At 41.8% G+C, this 18,541-nt stretch overlaps 1 long non-coding RNA gene across 1 annotated transcript; it reads right to left on the bottom strand.

Moving 5' to 3' along the window:
* Positions 1 to 4,095: 4,095 nt before the first annotated feature.
* On the bottom strand, positions 4,096 to 17,982 carry LOC121489649. The gene is made up of 3 exons (XR_005987382.1): positions 16,259 to 17,982; positions 15,435 to 15,547; positions 4,096 to 4,311 (listed from the first exon to the last, which is right to left on the bottom strand). It is a non-coding gene; the product is annotated as an uncharacterized LOC121489649 (long non-coding RNA).
* Positions 17,983 to 18,541: the final 559 nt, after the last annotated feature.

Genomic DNA, 18,541 nt, shown 5'->3' with positions numbered 1-18,541 from the left:
TCTCTCTCTCTCTCTCTCTCTGTGTGTGCGTGTGTCTCATGAATAAATAAATATAATCTTAAAAAAATCTTTTTTTACCTTTGTATCTCAGCTGAACTCAGTGTGGTTTTTTTAATTTATTTTTTATTGGTGTTCAATTTGCCAACATATAGAATAACACCCAGGGCTCATCCCATCAAGTGCCCCCCTCACCCAGTCATTCCCACCCCCACCCACCTCCCCTTCCACCACCCCTAGTTCGTTTCCCTTAGTTTGGAGTCTCTCATGTTCTGTCTCCCTTTCTGATATTTCCCACTCATTTTTTCTCCTTTCCCCTTTATTCCCTTTCACTATTTTTTATATTCCCCAAATGAATGAGACCATAGAATGTTTGTCCTTCTCCGACTGACTTATTTCACTCAGCATAATACCCCTCAGGTCCATCCATGTCAAAGCAAATGGTGGGTATTTGTCGTTTCTAATGGCTGAGGAATATTCCATTGTATACATAAACCACATCTTTATCCATTCATCTGTCAATGGACACCGAGGCTCCTTCCATAGTGTGGCTATTGTGGACATTGCTGCTAGAAACCTCGGGGTGCAGGTGTCCCGGCGTTTCATTGCATCTGTATCTTTGGGGTAAATCCCCAGCAGTGCAATTGCTCGTCGTAGGGCAGATCCATTAACTCTTTGAGGAACCTCCACACAGTTTGCCAGAGTGGCTGCACCAGTTCACATTCCCACCAACAGTGTAAGAGGCTTCCCCTTTCCCACATCCTCTCCAACATTTGTGGTTTCCTGCCTTGTTAATTTTCCCCATTCTCACTGGTGTGAGGTGGTATCTCATTGTGGCTTTGATTTGTATTTCCCTGATGGCTAGTGATGTGGAGCATTTTCTCATGTGCATGTTGGCCATGTCCATGTCTTCCTCTGTGAGATCTCTGTTCATGTCTTTTTCCCATTTCATGATTGGATTGTCTGTTTCTTTGCTGTTGAGTTTAATAAGTTCTTTATAGATCTTGGATACTAGCCCTTTATCTGATAGGTCATTCGCAAATATCTTCTCCCATTCTGGAGGTTGTCTTTTAGTTTTGTTGGCTGTTTCTTTGCTGTCAAAAACCTTTTAAACCCCCTTTAAAAAAACCCCAAAAAAAAATTAAGGGTTTTTTAAAAAAAACCCCCCCCCCCCCCCAAAAAAAAAAAACAATTTTTTTTTTTTTTTTTTTTTTTTTTTTTTTTTCCCCCCCCCAAAAAAAATTTTTTTAAAAAAAAAAAACCCCCCCCCCCCCCCCCCCAAAAAAACCCCCCCCCCAAAATTTTTCCCCCCCCTTTCCCCACCCCCCCCCCCCCCCCTTTTAAAAAAAAAAAAAAAAAAAAAAAAAAAAAAAAATTTTTTTTTTTAAAAAAATTTTTTTTTTTTTTTTTAAAAAAAAAAAATTTTTTTTTCCAAAAAAATTTTTTTTTTTTTTTTTTTAAAAAAAAAAAAAAAAAAAAAAAAACCCCCCCCCCAAAAACCCCCCTTTTTTTTTTTTTTTCCCCCCCAAAAACCCCCCCCCCCCCCCCCCCCCCCCCCCCCCCCCCCCCCCCCCCCCCCCCCCCCCCCCAAAATTTTTTTTTAATATTCAAATACTGCTTTTAAATTAGCAGATTCAGTTTTAGGTCGCCAAATTTTCCAAGAATAGAAACTCATGAAAGTACATCTATAAACCTTGAGTTAATGATCTGCCACAATTACCATCAGCAAAATAACGATAGTTTGCAAAGTGCATATCCAAGTGATGGGCAGCAGGGAAGTTTTTCCTGAAAAAAAGTGGACCTATAAGCTGAAGTATAAAGTATAAACAGGAGTTAATATGATGTGTGTGGGGAGGGTGTCCTGGGGAGTTGAGAAGTAAACAGGAACTTGATTTCTGAGGAAGAGAAGAGTCTCTGCACAGCTCCAGCTGTGGGAGGTATCACAGATCTGTGTGCTACCAGAGGAGCCTGGACAGGTGAATAAACTCAAAACTCATAAGCCATGATAAATTTTAGTCTCTCACTACCGAAAAGGACATGAGTATACAACTTGCCCGGCTGCGATATGAAGAAAGGATTGTTGAATACAGGAATAGATGTGGGGCCAACCAGGTCAGAGGTGTGGCTCTGACCTGGGGAGACCTGACACTGGTTATACTAGGGCAAGGTGGTAGCCCTAGATAAAAGGAAATGAATTTGAAATCTAGGAGATGAAATTGATGTTGCTTAATTATGCATTGACTTTACGCTCATCAGAAAATTCTTTATTGAGTTCTTGATTATTATCTTGGATGGTTCTGTATACACTCGGCCACCCTCCTGACTTGAACTCATCTCCCTTATTCTCTTAGTCCTTAGTCCTTCTGATCATGCTTGGCACTTTCTACCTTAGATCTTTGCCTAGGGTGCTCTCTTGACAGGGACGCTCTTCTCCAAATACCCATATGGCTCATTCCACATGTCCTTCAAAGATCTCCCCAAATTCTTATTCTCACTGAGACAACCAAGGCCTCCCTTCCCTTCACACAATTGATCTTCTTACTTTCCTTTTTTTCTGTAGACCAATCATCTTCAAACCTTCCTAAAGATTAACATTTCCTTTTCTTATTATTGTCTTTATTGAGTCTTTTCCCAGTAGAATGTAAGCACTGTGAGGAGAAAGAGTTTAATCTATTTCACTCACCCATCTATCACCAGCTCCTAGGAAATGCACAGAATATGTAAACTCACAATAAGTAGTCACTGAAGGAATGAATAAATGAAAACGGAATATATATTCATCACCATTTTCCTGATGATGAGACCCAGCAAATACCAAAGTAATCTTTCTTTAGAAATGCCTGGGTGGTTCAGTGGTTGAGCTTCTGTCTTTGGCTCAGGGTGTGATCCTGGGGTCCGGGATCAAGTCCCACATCTGGCTCACTGCAAGAAGCCCGCTTCTCCCTCTGCTTTGTCTCTGCCTCTCTCTCTCTCTCTCTCTCTCTCTCTCTCTGTGTGTGCGTGTGTCTCATGAATAAATAAATATAATCTTAAAAAAATCTTTTTTTACCTTTGTATCTCAGCTGAACTCAGTGTGGTTTTTTTAATTTATTTTTTATTGGTGTTCAATTTGCCAACATATAGAATAACACCCAGGGCTCATCCCATCAAGTGCCCCCCTCACCCAGTCATTCCCACCCCCACCCACCTCCCCTTCCACCACCCCTAGTTCGTTTCCCTTAGTTTGGAGTCTCTCATGTTCTGTCTCCCTTTCTGATATTTCCCACTCATTTTTTCTCCTTTCCCCTTTATTCCCTTTCACTATTTTTTATATTCCCCAAATGAATGAGACCATAGAATGTTTGTCCTTCTCCGACTGACTTATTTCACTCAGCATAATACCCCTCAGGTCCATCCATGTCAAAGCAAATGGTGGGTATTTGTCGTTTCTAATGGCTGAGGAATATTCCATTGTATACATAAACCACATCTTTATCCATTCATCTGTCAATGGACACCGAGGCTCCTTCCATAGTGTGGCTATTGTGGACATTGCTGCTAGAAACCTCGGGGTGCAGGTGTCCCGGCGTTTCATTGCATCTGTATCTTTGGGGTAAATCCCCAGCAGTGCAATTGCTCGTCGTAGGGCAGATCCATTAACTCTTTGAGGAACCTCCACACAGTTTGCCAGAGTGGCTGCACCAGTTCACATTCCCACCAACAGTGTAAGAGGCTTCCCCTTTCCCACATCCTCTCCAACATTTGTGGTTTCCTGCCTTGTTAATTTTCCCCATTCTCACTGGTGTGAGGTGGTATCTCATTGTGGCTTTGATTTGTATTTCCCTGATGGCTAGTGATGTGGAGCATTTTCTCATGTGCATGTTGGCCATGTCCATGTCTTCCTCTGTGAGATCTCTGTTCATGTCTTTTTCCCATTTCATGATTGGATTGTCTGTTTCTTTGCTGTTGAGTTTAATAAGTTCTTTATAGATCTTGGATACTAGCCCTTTATCTGATAGGTCATTCGCAAATATCTTCTCCCATTCTGGAGGTTGTCTTTTAGTTTTGTTGGCTGTTTCTTTGGCTGTGCAAAAGCTTCTTATCTTGATGAAGTCCCAATAGTTCATTTTTGCTTTTGTTTCTCTTGCCTCCATGGGTGTATCTTGCAAGAAGTTGCTGTGGCCAATGAACTTCATGTGTTTATTTCCATGTTGCTGATTTTTGTACATGTCAAAGCCAGCTGTCTATGCTTTCTGCACTGAAATGACATAAACTCAAATTCTGCAGCATTTTCAACTCTGCTAAGTCCTTTAATCCACAGCTTGAAAAAACATCCTATAAGGAGAATTAAGGTCAAAATGCAGGTCCATTCATGAGTGAAGTCATCCAAACTATCATTTTAAATGAACATATGCTTGGGTACTATATTGCAAAAACTGTATCATCTTGCTTTTCATGGTCAAAGTCAAGACACACTTGAGTTTAGGTAAGTTGCAGCCTCTGGAATTTAGAGTATAAATATTGACCAAAAGACTAATCATTTGCCTGTAACTGATTACCTTGAACATAATAACCTGATATGCTCAGCAGCTTGAGGATTAATACTAGCTAAATATTTCCTATCACTTTTAAAGTATATTACTTTTTAAAATGAGATATGACTTTTATGCAATAAAATATGTAGATTTGAATGTTCAGTGCTGTGAATTTTGGCATATATATATATATATAGCCATATAATCTGCGGTCAAACAAGATATGAAACATTTCCAGAAACTTCCTTTGTGCCTTGTGCCCCTTTGTAACCAATATACTCCCAGAGGCAACCACTTTCTGATGTTTTCACAATAGATGTTAGTTTTCCTGTTCTTGTAATTCATTAAAATGGAATCTTCAGAGGCGCCTCAGTGGTTCAGTCAGTTAAGCATCTGCCTTCGGCTCAGGTCATGATCCCAGGGTCCTGGGATGGAGGCTGAGGTCAGGCTCCCTGCTGAGCAGGGAGTCTGCTTCTCCCCCTTTCTTCCCCCTCCTCCTCCCTCAGCTCATGCTTGTGCTCTCTCTCTCTCTCTCTCTCTCTCTTTCAAATAAATAGAATCTTTTAAAAAATGGAATCTTCAGTATCTATTCTCTTGGGTCTCACTTTTTCACTCATTACCTAATATATATGTTTATTTTTAAAAAATGTTTATTTTCTGTCTCTTCTCAATAGGGCAGGTACTTGTGTTTGTTCAATGATGTATTCCTGGTGCCCAGAACAGAGACTGCCACATTGAAAGTGTACAAAATTATAATGATATGTTGTTGGGACGTAAGTGGCTAAAATGGGTAGCATGAGGGAAGCGTTGTGGTGGTGGAGCAGTTCTGCATCTTGATCACAATCAAGATACACAAATCTACACGTGTGATACAATGGCTTAGAACTGTACACACACACACACACACACACACACACACTTGTACACACACCAACCCAGAGGAGTGCATATAAAACTGGTGAAATCTGAGCAAGCTCTGTGACTTGAGCCAATGTCTCTTTCCTGGCTGTAATATTGGACTATAATTACGCAACGTGTCACCATTCGGGAAAACTAGGTGAAGGGTACACAAGAATTCCCTGCACTTTTTTTTTGTTTTTACAACTTTCTATGAATCCATAATTATCTCAAAGTGAAAAGTTTTTTAAGTTGTTGAATGAGTTAATCAATTGAATAAGCAGATACGCAGCTATGTTTTTAAAAATAGGGACTTAAAAAGAAGAAAATATTTAATAATGTTAGGAGTAGCTTTCTTTGGATCTTGTAACAGTGGCAGATTTATTTCTATCTCTCTATCTAGATGTTTAAATTCCTAATGGAAAAAAATTTAACTTTAGGCTTTCATTTTTTTGTTTTGTTTTGTTTTTCCTTTAGATATTCTTTGAGTCTCCTGCCATAGAAGAGGCTTCCAAATAATCCTTAAAATGCAAAGACATAAACCCTGCCTCACTCCCAGCCCCCTAAGCTGAGCCCCCAGTGTACCATAAGGTGAGAGCATGTCCCTGGTACATAGTGAACCACATGGTTAGCTAGCAAAGCTGCTTTTGGATACCAATGGTCTCTCTAGCCAGCCTTTTTAACCTGCTTGCTGCCTTCTGCCACTGGAGTTGTCAATTTGTCTTACTTGGCATTGGAAGCTTAATGAAAGAACAGATTTGGTTTGTGGTTTTTAGGTAGTTTGCGTAAGGGAAATATTTTCTCTGTGCCCCTCCCACCCGAAACAGAAAGAGAAGTTTTGTGGGCATGTAAGGGCACAGTGCTCCTAATGCCATTGGAAAGCCATGCCCATGACTCATTCTTTCCATTCCTAGAAGGCAGCTCAGCTTTGAAAATTGCACTTATTTATTTTAATGCAAAACAACCTCCTTCCTTCTCCTTTATGCTTCTTTACCAGATAGCCCCTGGGGTAATAATGTTCAGAAGTCTTTGGAACTAGCAACCTCCAATTGTGAAAAATGTCTCTGATAGTTCTTCAGTGAAAAGGCTATGTGAGAAACAACAGCTAAGAAAGATTTTGATCCTTTAAAAGGAAAAGAAAAAGCACATTTGAACAAGACTAAAGGATTTTTAAGTGGTTTTGTAATTTCTTTTCATCCAGCTCTGTGAATTGCCAGAGCCAAGATGCTCCACAAGCCACATCTATAAATGTTACTGAGTCAGGAGCATCTCCACTACAAAGCTCCAGTCCCTCAGGCTTCTAGTGAAGCCCAGATGGAAGAAAAGAAGCTTCTGCAAATAGTAATTCTCCTTTTCACTCACTTCTCCTACTTTAAAAACTCTAGGCTGTTTATCTGTCTCCTTATCACTTCTCTGAGGGTGAACCTCCTCCTAAGCATGTTCTGAGCTGAAATAGTAAGTAACATAGATGAGGGAGGGGTTTTTTTTGTTTTTTTTTTTTGTTGTTGTTGTTGTTTGTTTTGTTTTGTTTTGTTTTTTACCTTTAAGAGCTCCTGGAATATGCAAGATTAGTTTACTAGGCATTGAAGATGAGAGGGCAGGAGGACCCTTCCTTGGGCAGAGCAGGGGTGAGGGGAGCAGTCATAACCGGTACATGTGGTTGCAGTGGGTTGATCTTTGTGTATGTATGAGGCACAGGAAAGTGTGTATCTATGAGTTAAAGACTCCGTGAGCCCAAAGGGGCCAAAGTTTCCTTGAGGATTATCTGTTTCTGTGTTACTTCACTTGTGTTACTATTATACCTTATTTCTCATCTCAGAATCTCCTGACATATTCCTTTTTTCTTCTGCTGTGTTGAAAGGGAATTGTCTCTCTTCATTTCCATGACATGAAAATTGAGGTCCAGGGAAAAATGAGGATTGCCCAGCATTACACAATGAATTAATGACAGAACACAGGCCCAAGTCCCCAGTTCTCTACCTTCCATCTGTTCTTTCCATTACACAACCCCTGGAGCTGAGCACGCTGGCTCGCTGGTTCCACATGTTGGGGGGACAGGTAAGGGCAATCCACCAGCCAGCACACACTTGGCACCCAGGCTTGGGTGCAAGCTTGATTCATGACAGCAGATGCAGATACATCCACTTTTGCCATTCCACCTTCTCCTTACCCTTCTGTCAATAAAAGCTAAGAGAAATGTTCTAAATAATCAAGTTAAAAAGGTTAATGTGATACAGGAACTATGGCAATACAAATAAAGCCAGGCCAGCGACCTTGGGTATGCCATTGCTACCACATTTGGAAAAAGTGAGTTTATGGGGTTGTACTAAATTAAAATAGGATTGGAGGACTGTATTACAGGGGGGCTAATTGAGAGTTTTTTGTGAAAGCTATTGTTTGGCCGATATCACCTTAATCAAGTAATAAGCATGACCATCATTTGTAATGGGATAAGTTGAAATCACGTGATAGAGTGAAGAACTCCACGTCACTTCTGTGATTCTCTGGACAAAACGTGTAACCTGAAACTCAGGATGGGGAAATAGCAGAGAAATTCAAAATGTGGATAGAGAAAGTACCTGGCTATAGTTGCCAAAGTGTCAAGGTCATAACATGAAAGAAAGACTGAAGAAGACTAAAACAATGAAAAAAATTAACATGTGTGATTCTTTGGCACTGCCAAGTCCTTCGGGGGGATCATGGGATCTCCAAAGGTCAGGGAGGCTCTGGGATGGATAATGAGTTGGGCAAGACTCTGACTTAGATGTCCGACATCTTTCTATGGAAATCATCCAACTGGCTATTAAGACATTTTGTTTAACTTCAACCAGGAAGTGAAGTGTCTCCAAGGGAATAATGTTTGTGATCTCCTGCCCATTGAGTTTTCATCAGTAACAAAAATTGAGATGTCCTTTCCACCTTATCCTGCCCTGGCCAACGTGGGGTTTGCTGCCTCTCAGAGCTCTTTGTTCTCAGAATAAAAGATCTGCCATCAGTTCAAATTGTCAGCTTGAAAACAAAAAAAATGTCAGCTTGTTCATCATCCTCCAAGAGGTGAGCTACAGTCCAAGATGCAGTCTCAGCTGTTCCATCCTGAGTCTTGTAATTCTCCCTGGTTCTGCCTTCTTCTTCTACCATTTCAATTACACATCAGCAAAAAGAACTCCAGGCAGCTCTCAGGCTATGCAAGCAGAGTCATGAGTCAAGCTTGACTCTGTGCTTGGCTGAACCAGGCCATATTTTCAGTGTCTTTACTATTGCCTTAAAGAAGACTTTTTGTAATCTCATTAGAAAATATAAATTTTTGCTTGTCCCCTGATAGATACTCAGAAATCTGGCATGCATTTTCTCAACCCTCTCTGCTCTCCCCAGGACTCTAAGACCAGCATCCAGCGATGCACTGAGCTATTGCTTTCACAGCTTTCAACTCCGGCATCACGTTCAGATTTTACCTGCCCTAAGAGTCCTTTGTTTCTTAGGCCCCTAATGTATTTATTTGTTCCATAGTTTAAACTCCTCCTGACTTCTACCCTGCCTTTCTGCACCTTTACATGCACTTGATTTTCTGAACTTGGTAGAAAGACATGGATGTGATTGTCCTGTTGCCCACCATGGCCCCAAAACCCAGGATTCTGGAACTAAAACCAACAAATCCCATTCTGTTTGGATTTGTCATTTTATCCATTGATAATGTCTTCCTCCAAATTATGTTAATCCATATGGACTTGTCCTCACCAGCACACATCCCCACCCTGCTATGAGCCACCATTCCCTGGCATCTTTTACAGCACAGAATAATCCTGACTTTGCTATTGAATCATCATTTTTAAATTATAGACTTAATCTTTAGAAATGAGAGCACAGCATCCTCTTTTCCCCTCAGAACACTTTTTAAGTACCATTATTACTTTCTCAGGGTCTACTTTAGCTTTTTGAAACTATTTTTCTAACAGTTGAGCAACCATGGTTAAGCAATGCCCTTGGCTCAGTTCTATGACCTGATGGTATTCAAACATTATAGAGCAATCAATGCACAACAACAGAGCAACCTTCGAGTTACCCAATTCAACAGATGCTCTAATCCCAGAGAAGGACTAATCATTTCTTATTCCAAGTGTGTATGATAGAGTCTAATCCATGCAGAGATTTTGGAGCAACTTCTTTTTTCTGTTCAACCGGTTGCTAAACTCCATCCATGGGCACAAGGCTTTAGTCCTATAGTCTCAAGGTTTATCCTAAACATGGCACCTGCAATCAGCAGCAAACTTTCCTCCTGAGTCTTCTCTCTCTTCTTTCCCGGCCCCTTGGTCCTGTTCCCCTCAACTGCTCACCACAAGTCCTCTGTGCCAAGTCTCCAGCTCGAGTTTCCAGTCATTTTTCTTGCTCTATTGAGCTTCTTTACTTATTCCAAAGCTGAGATGGGAAGGGATAATGAGATGGGAGAGTAGAAGGAGCAGGATTCTTACCAGACCAGCCTCCGCAAGGATTGTCTAGGAGATACACGGACTTATAAACTGCAGATACTAATTTTAAGCTGGCAAATCTTCCTAAATTCCCCATACCCTGGCTTTTATTTTGAAAATATGCCTCTCTCTCATTGAAGGCTCCAAATGCAGTTGGGCTCCAGGAAGGAAAGAAAAGAGAGAAAAACTTGTTCTGAGACATATGTTTCAATCTGTACCAAAAAAGATTTCAGTGCACCTGGGTGGCTCAGTCAGTTAAATGTCTCTGCCTTTGGCTCAGGTCATGATCCCAGGGTCCTGGCATCGAGTCCCACATTGGGCTCTCTGCTCAGCGGGGAAGTCTATTTCTCCCTCTACCCCTTACCCCTGCTCATGCTCTCTCTTACACTCACTGCCTCTCTCAAATAAATTTTTTAAAAGAGTTCTTTTTTTTAAAAAAAAAAGGTTTTAGTCAACATGGCGAAAGCCTACATAATATTTGGAAAAGAAGATATTGTCAGATGTATACACACATACCAAGGGATTGGGAGTATAAATATATAAAACATTTCTAGAGGATAGTTTGTTACTATGTATCAAAAACCCTCTAAATGCTAATCTTTTGTCTTGTTTTCATTCCCCTTCAAGGAATCCATCCTATAATCAGAAATGCAAATCAAGAGGTAAATAAAACAGATACTTTTAACACAATTATTGTGACTAGCAAAGTTCTGGAATAATCTAACTTCCAAAATGGAAACTGACCAAATATAATTTCAGTAAATGAGTTGAACTGCTACACAGCTGTTAAAAAACCATGTTTGAATGTTTAATAGCATGATAAAATATTCAATATATAAATCATGGAGAAAAGAATACAACATGGAACTGTATACAATATACAAGATGATCCCAATTTTCTAAATATATGAATATATGTAAATATATAAATAGACACTATCTAGCTATAGATGTATAATAATTGATCAGAATCTTAACTAGGGTTATCTCTAATATTGGGATTACATATAGGTCATTTTAAATATTTTCTATAATGTTTGATATTTCCCCATTTTCTATAATAGACATATAGTAGTTTCATAATAATAAAAAGTGTGTTATTTTAATATAAATAAGCAAAAATATTGACAAAGTTGCGTTCATGTCTGGATCCTACAAAGCTAACATCGCTATGGTTCTAAATCTGGCAAAGTCAGTACAACAAAAGAAATCCACAGACCAATGTGTCCCAAAGTTTATATTCCACAGAAGTCTGACCCATATACTTTAATAAATATCACAGGGAAATGTTTCATTTTTGAGTAAATATAAAGTGTTGCATTAAATAAACGTAAGGAGCATTATTTATTGCAGGACTACTCAGAGCCTTCAATATGCTGATATGACTTTGAATCTGCAAAAATGGGTATAGAACATGGAATTTCTCAAAGTTATTTGAGCAGCTCACTTATTAGTATGTTCCTGACCCCTGTTCCACAGAAAAATAATCTAGGACTGCTGTATAGATGAAGCTCATTTGAAAAAAAAAAAAAAAGAAATAGATCAAAACTCCTAAAAAAATCATTAGTAATTTTAAACCTTAATTAGAACATAATTTACCATAATCAAGTGCATATATTCCACCAATGTAAGAAGTTAAAATCTACTGGATCTAGTATGATGTTTAGTGAGATGTTTTGTTCATTCCAGATTTTATATATTTTGGTATGCCAGAAATAAAAATATATTTCCTTAATATGATAAATATTATCTCACCAGGGACACCTGGGTGGCTCGTCTACCTTTGGCTCAGGTCATGATCCTGGGGTCCTGGGATCGAGTCCCACAACAGGCTCCCTGCAGGGAGCCTGCTTCTCCCTTTGCCTATATCTCTGCCTCTCTCTGTGTCTCTCTTGAATAAATAAATAAACTCTTTAAAAAAATTATCTCTCCCTTTTAAATCAATAGCTAACAATCACACTTCTTTAAAAAAGATCAGTAGCATTCCTTCAGATCAGTATGACTGGTTGGAAAATGTAATGAAAAAAACATGATATTTTAGATGAACAAAATAAACAATCTATAAATAAGATTTATATCTGTTCTAATGTCAAAACCTCACATAATCACAGTGGTTACATACCCAGGTTTGTGTTTGACTTCTTCAGCCCTGCTGTACCTGCCAATGAAATACATCAGTCCATTTCTTGAGGATATTTTTCAGTAATCCAACAGCTATCCAACTTAGTGGGGATGTTCATTTTTCTGTCTACAAGCAAATAAAACACAGGGGCTGTGATTGTTTAGTCTTTGGCAGTAGCAGAGGTTGAGGACAGGCCCCAGTACCTTCTAGATAGAGTTCACTATGAGCATTGCCGGGCCATCACTAGACCTCCCAAAGGCTTCCAGGTCAGACAGAGGCCATAAAATGAGTTAGGGACAGAATTGGCAGTTAGCTCAGGAGGTGGGGAAAGGAGGTTTTCCTCACACCTGAGGATCTGTCACAATTTCTTGCCTTTCGGGATGCATGCACCTAGGTCAGCTTCCAGCTTCTCTAGGGCTTTCAGCCTTGCATCCAGGCCCTGGGGCAAAAGGGATGAGGACAGAACCTTTGGCTAGCTCAGGAGGGGTGGGTGGGTTGGGAGGCTGCTGCTGCTCCTAATGTCTTCAGGATATAGGAGTTTCCTCCAAAAATGACCAGCCTAACTGTGACTTGCCCAAGGGTTATAACCTGAAATCCAGGCTCTAGATTGGAGGGAATGGGGGCCTAGCAGGAGACTAGCTGAAGAAAATGGGGGGTTTTGAAGGCTCCCTTGCTCCCAGGCTCTGTCAGTGTCATTATCAAGGAACACCATGTAAGCCAAGGGGTGTCCATGAGTGCCCCCTAAGACTGTCTAAGTCTGTGTCAAATCTGTCAAGACTTGTTTCTGAATCCTTTAAAATTATTTTTCTTCTGTTAGAAGGATGTTAGTAGATTTTGTTTTTCTTTCTCCAAACCACCCTATTTGAATTTCCTAATTAGAATACAAAGAGAGACAGAGAGAGCCCAGATTTAGGGTGTGGAGGCTATATATTTCAGTGATCGGGACAAAAACAATGCCTGTGAGGCTTTTTTAGGTTAATGTAAAAACTGAACTATTTGAGAATTCTATAAAGGAAAATAGGTGAAATCCTTCCAGGAACATGTTGTTAGCATAAATGCTTACTACTGTTAGAAGGCAGAAACAGGAATTTCCATGTAAATATGGCAGAAAGAGGCCAGATCACAAAATTCCCTCCCATCAATATATAATGAAATTAATTTAAAGAAAGTTGTAAGAGCATAAGAAAACATATGTAAAAAGTGTAAAGCAAAGAAGGAATGGGGCACACCATCATTCCATAAAGCCTAAATGTGAATATAATTTTAAAAATGCATGGCGTTGACTGAGCCCTTCTATGTACTAGGCCCTCTTCAAACCGTGTCTTATTAAGAATGGTATTTGAAGCCAGGATGCTTGGCTTCAAATCCTCTACAAAAAATAAGATTCTTCATCTTGGAATGATGTTAAACACCATCCACCACTGGTTCTGCCAAGGGCTCCTTCATAGCCTGAGAAATTAAACTAAAGGAAGAAGATGAGTTGATGAAATGTTAAGAATTCTTGGCTGTTATTAACCAATTCTGAGAGAGTGGACTGATTAGGTGGGTGGCCCTGGAAAAAGAGAGTGAAATCCTTCGAGGCAGAAACATCTCTCCTACCTCCAACATAATCCGCACAGAGATCAAAAAAATCTGCAGCAATTTCCCAGGGTTCAAGAGTACTGCACCCCAAGAAGAGGGTACATCCAACCAAATGCAGAAAACTCTGGCTCAGAACACTTTGTAATATTTCACATATTCTTGCTGTGGAGAAATCTTTACCTGAGCAATTTTTTGGCTTCTCAGTCGAATTTAAGTTTACTTAAAGGTGACACTGTTGGATGTCTGGATGGCTCAGTCTGGGAAGCATTTGCCTTCAGCTCAGGTCATGATCCCTGGGTCCTGGGATCCAGCCCAGAGTAGGGCTCACTGCTCAGCAGGGAGTCTGCCTCTCCCTCTGCTTCTTCCCTGCTCCAGGGCAGGCACACACACACACACACACACACAGAGACTTAAAAAAAATAAAATCTTAAAAAAAAAAAAAAGAAAGAAAAGAAGTGACACTGTTGTGGCCTGAATGTTTGTGTCCCTCCAGAATTCCTATGCTGAAACCCTAACCTAGCCTAATGTTGATAATATTAGCAGGGACAGCCTTGGATGGTCACGGGTCATAGGGTGGACTCTTCGTGAAGGGGATTAGTGCCCTTGGAAAGGGATGAAGAAATCCAAGGGCTTTCTCTTTACCTCTGAGGACACAATGGCAATAAGACACCATTTACGAAGGAAAGGGGGCCTTGCCAGGCACCAAATCTGTTAGTGACCTGATCTTGATCTTGCACTTCCTAGCCTCCACAAAATTGGGAGAAAAGAAATATTTGTTCTTCAAATACTCATTTTTGTTGTAATTTTTGTGACAGCAGCCCGAAGTGATTGGGACAAGTTAAATACCTTTTAAATTAAAAATAGCACCTGAAGGCATGCCTGGCTGGCTCAGTTGGCAGAGCACTTGACTCTTGATCTTGGGGTCCTGAGTTCAGGCCCCATGTTGGGTGTAGAGATTACTTACATAAGTAAAATTTTAAATAAATAAATAAATAAATTTTAAATAAATAAATAAATAAAAACAGGATCTGCGGTGTCATTCTTCCTTTCTTCATGTATTTCCATCTATCAATGCTCTGCATTGCTTTCATAAAAATAAGGAAGTCATTGTCCTAAAAACAGAAGATAGCGCTTAACCATTCTTTTAAAAAAATTCTCTAGCTTTACCAGTCGTCCCTCATTTTCCCCCATCCTCCCACTGTTCCTATTTTGATTATATTTATTTCTCAATGAAGTTCCCACACTTGATTTCTAAACACAAAATGTTCCGAGCCTACACTTTAAAAATGTTCCTCTTTGTACTTGCGTCTGTAATAATTCCATTTAAAAAAATTGATTTTAGTTCCTATTAAAGCCCACAGAGAAGGCCATATGAGGACGTGAGGGAGAAAATGGGGAGGGACAGAAGCGACCCTGAAGGCACTCCAGGAGCTGATTTATTTTCCTGGAGGCTTTTGTCCCAGACAATAGTGAAGAGTAACAGTAGCTGTAGGTAAATGTCTGCCCTCTCACCCTACAAGTCCCTTTGTTAGGAAACAGAGAGCTGCTAGGGTTGATGAGATGAAAACACAAAGCTTCGGGGAAACACTCAGGGAGCCAGGCCTGCCTGGTGATCACCCTCCACCTCTGTAAATAAAGAAAAGCCCCAGCGAGGGGCTTGGGTTCAGGAGTTCTCAGTAGTGGCCACAAAGCCATGTGGAGACCCGAAGCAGAAGCAGCTGAGAGCCCAGCAGGTTCCAGATGCATGACCCAGGGTGGAGGGGGGCCTGCATTGGCCGGGGTTCTCCAGAGGAACAGAACCAATGGGGTATAGGTAGGTATTATCTGTCTAGGTAGGTAGAGAGGACGTTGGTTCCTTACAAGGAGTTGGCTCAGGCGACTGTGGGGGCCAGCGGGTCTCAAGCTCTGCCGTTAGCCAGGAGACAGGAGAGCTGATGGCGGGATTCCAGGCCGGAGGCCAACAGGCCCCAGATCTGGGAAAAAGGACAGGAGGATCAGTTCAAAGGCAGGAAGAATCCTCTTACTCCGGAGAGGGTCGGTCTTTCTGTTCACTGGTGCAACCACTGCCCCCTTTTCCCTGGAGATCTGCAAGCCAGCGCCTGCCCTGTCCTCCCCCAGAACTGCCAGGCCTGGCCACAGAGTGGAGGGCAGGCATGGGGTCAGTTGTCAGAGCTTTCTAGAAATGAACAACCGGCTTCCCAGACACAGAGGGGTAGTTTCTGACTAGAAAGTCCTCTGAGGGGGGCACCTGGGTGGCTCAGCAGTGGAGCATCTGCCTTCAGCTCAGGGCGTGATCCCGGGGTCCTGGGATCCAGTCCCACATAAGGTCCCCAGGGGGAGCCTGCTTCTCCCTCTGCCTATATTTCTGTCTCTCTCTCTGTGTCACTCATGAATAAATAAATACAATTAAAAAAAAAAAAAAGAAAATCCTCTAAGGGTGAAAGACAACGCCAACATCTGGGCATGTTTGCAGTGAGTGGGGTGTCCAGGGGCCTCTGTGGCGGCGGACTGAGTGCTCCTAAAAGACCTGGGGTGCCTTGGCGGTGAGCTTTCTCTTTCCCATTCTGTCTGCCAAGGCAGCTGCATTTCTCTCCTGCCACATTCCTCCTCCTCTCAGAAACCCAGAGTCAACAGCACACACGCCTGCCCGCCCCCACTCCCTCCCCTGACACTCCCAAACCCACCATTTTTAGTTGCTGTTGTTTTTGCTGTGCGATTGGTCACAGAGTTTGAGAGCTAAAGCATCTCGTCCAATCTCCTCCTTTTTCAAAAAAAAAAAAAAAAAAAAGGACTACTGAATGCAGACAGCAGAAAGGGTTGGCGCAGGTGGAGATGGAGCATGACCTTGACATTTCTATGCCCACCGAGGCCGGTGCGCTCAGGACAAAATCCGGGAGGCCCAAATCACTGGCTCAGTCCTCTAGGCTTTGCTCCTAGTGTGTGTGTGTGTGTGTGTGTGTGTGTGTGTGTGTGTGTGTGTGTGCAGGGCCTGGGTGGAGACCGAGCCGCTGCAGCCTGCAAACCTCCTCCGCCCAAGCACTGGGAGACCTGCGCCAGCAAATTCCCTGCCAACGGGGGGCCGGCGGTTTTGCTCAGCTTCTCTCTTCCCACAGCGGCCTGCCTGCACCCCAGCCCCCTCGTCCCTCCTCCTCTGACGTCACCGACATGCTCTTTGAGGACTGGCTCTGGGCCTGGGAAGGAAAGTCAGGCCCTATTGAGGGTCTGGAGAGGAACAGCAGGGAACTAGTCCTGACAGCCCTCGGGGTAAGAGGGCCCTGTCTACAGGGCATCACACGTGTTTCCACCACCCAGAAAAGCAGCAGGGTTTTAAGTGGCAGTAAGAGGGCACAACCAAGTGTTCTTTTTATCAGATGCTCTACCCACCACACTTTTTTCTACCTGCAAAGAAGGAAATTATCTGGAGGACGAAGACAAACCAACGAAATGCAGAAGAGAAGATGAACAGAAAGAGGAATGAGCATAAATAGGCAAGGGGGATTCAGAACCGAGGGTGACTCGATGGATCCAGGGTGGAAAGGGAACTTTCCACAGGTCAAAGTCACTCAGAAATAAGTGCAAGAGAAGTAAGAGAAATGTGAGGACAGAGACAGAGGTCCCCGTGATGAGATGGCCTTTGAGGATGGAGCCCAAAAGCCGAAGCACCTGAGCAGCCCCCAGGAGCTGAAAAGTCAAAGAAACGGATTCTCCCCTGGGGCCTCCAGAAGGAAAACAGTCCTGTCTACACACACCTCTCCGTCAGCCAGTGGGCTTCTGACTCTCAGAAGTGTATGATCATAAGTGTGTTGTTTCAAGTCACTGCATTTGTGGTCATTTGTATTGCAGCGAATGCACTCCCCAGCTGGTAAGGGGAAAGCTGTGCCAGTGGCTTCAGAGTCTAGGTTTTTAACGGCCACATCTTTCTTTCTCTCTCTCACACCCAGGATCTGTTACCCATTTGCTGGGTAGTAAAAATTATTAACCCCCTTCCTGCTTCGTTTAACTTCTAAAATAATACATGCGCTACTTTAACAGAAGTCAGTGGTTATGAAAGGAAGTGTCAACAGCCAAGTCCTGCGCGCTTAGCCCTGCCCCTCACCTAAGCAGTTCTTCTAACAAGAATCTGATCGGATGCTCCATTCTAATGTGACTTGCTGCTTTGAATTAAAAATATATCCATGCATCTTCCATGGACACCGAGGCTCCTTCCACAGTGTGGCTATTGTGGACATTGCTGCTAGAAACATCGGGGTGCAGGTGTCCCTGCGTTTCATTTGGGATAAAGATCTTGGGATATCTATGTGTACAAAGGGATATTCCTCAGCCATTAGAAACGACAAATACCCACCATTTGCTTCGACATGGATGGAACTGGAGGGTGTTATGCTGAGTGAAGTAAGTCAATCGGAGAAGGACAAACATTATATGGTCTCATTCATTTGGGGAATATAAATAATAGTGAAAGGGAATAGAGGGGAAGGGAGAAGAAATGGGTAGGAAATATCAGAAAGGGAGACAGAACATGAAAGACTTCACTCTGGGAAAGGGGTGGTGGAAGGGGAGGTGGGGGGGGTGGTGGTGGTGGTGACTGGGTGGTGGGCACTGAGGGGGGGCACTTGACTGGATGAGCACTGGGTGTTATTCTGTATGTTGACAAATTGAACACCAAAAAAAAAATAATACATTTATTTAAAAAATAACTAAAAATAAAAAATAAATCATAAATACGTGGCCCAAATTTTAAAAGTCTGTACCGCTCTAAGATGTGCCTTCTTTACAAGTCTTTGTTAAATAAATGCCTAATTTCATTTCTGTAAAAAAAAAAAAAAAAATGTGCCTTCTTAAGTGATGTTCTTTTTTTTTAATTAAATTGTGTTCTATAGGACATATGATCCTCTCAGAAACAGAGAACATTTCATTGTTCGTTGTCATGGAAAGGAAATACAGTTGGGGCTTTATGACTTACTTTT

This window comes from Vulpes lagopus, chromosome 4 (assembly GCF_018345385.1).
Source record: "Vulpes lagopus strain Blue_001 chromosome 4, ASM1834538v1, whole genome shotgun sequence".
Taxonomy (NCBI): Eukaryota; Metazoa; Chordata; class Mammalia; order Carnivora; family Canidae; genus Vulpes; species Vulpes lagopus.
The sequence above is the reverse complement of the archived record's forward strand: the minus strand, read 5'-3'. Positions and strand labels throughout refer to the sequence as shown.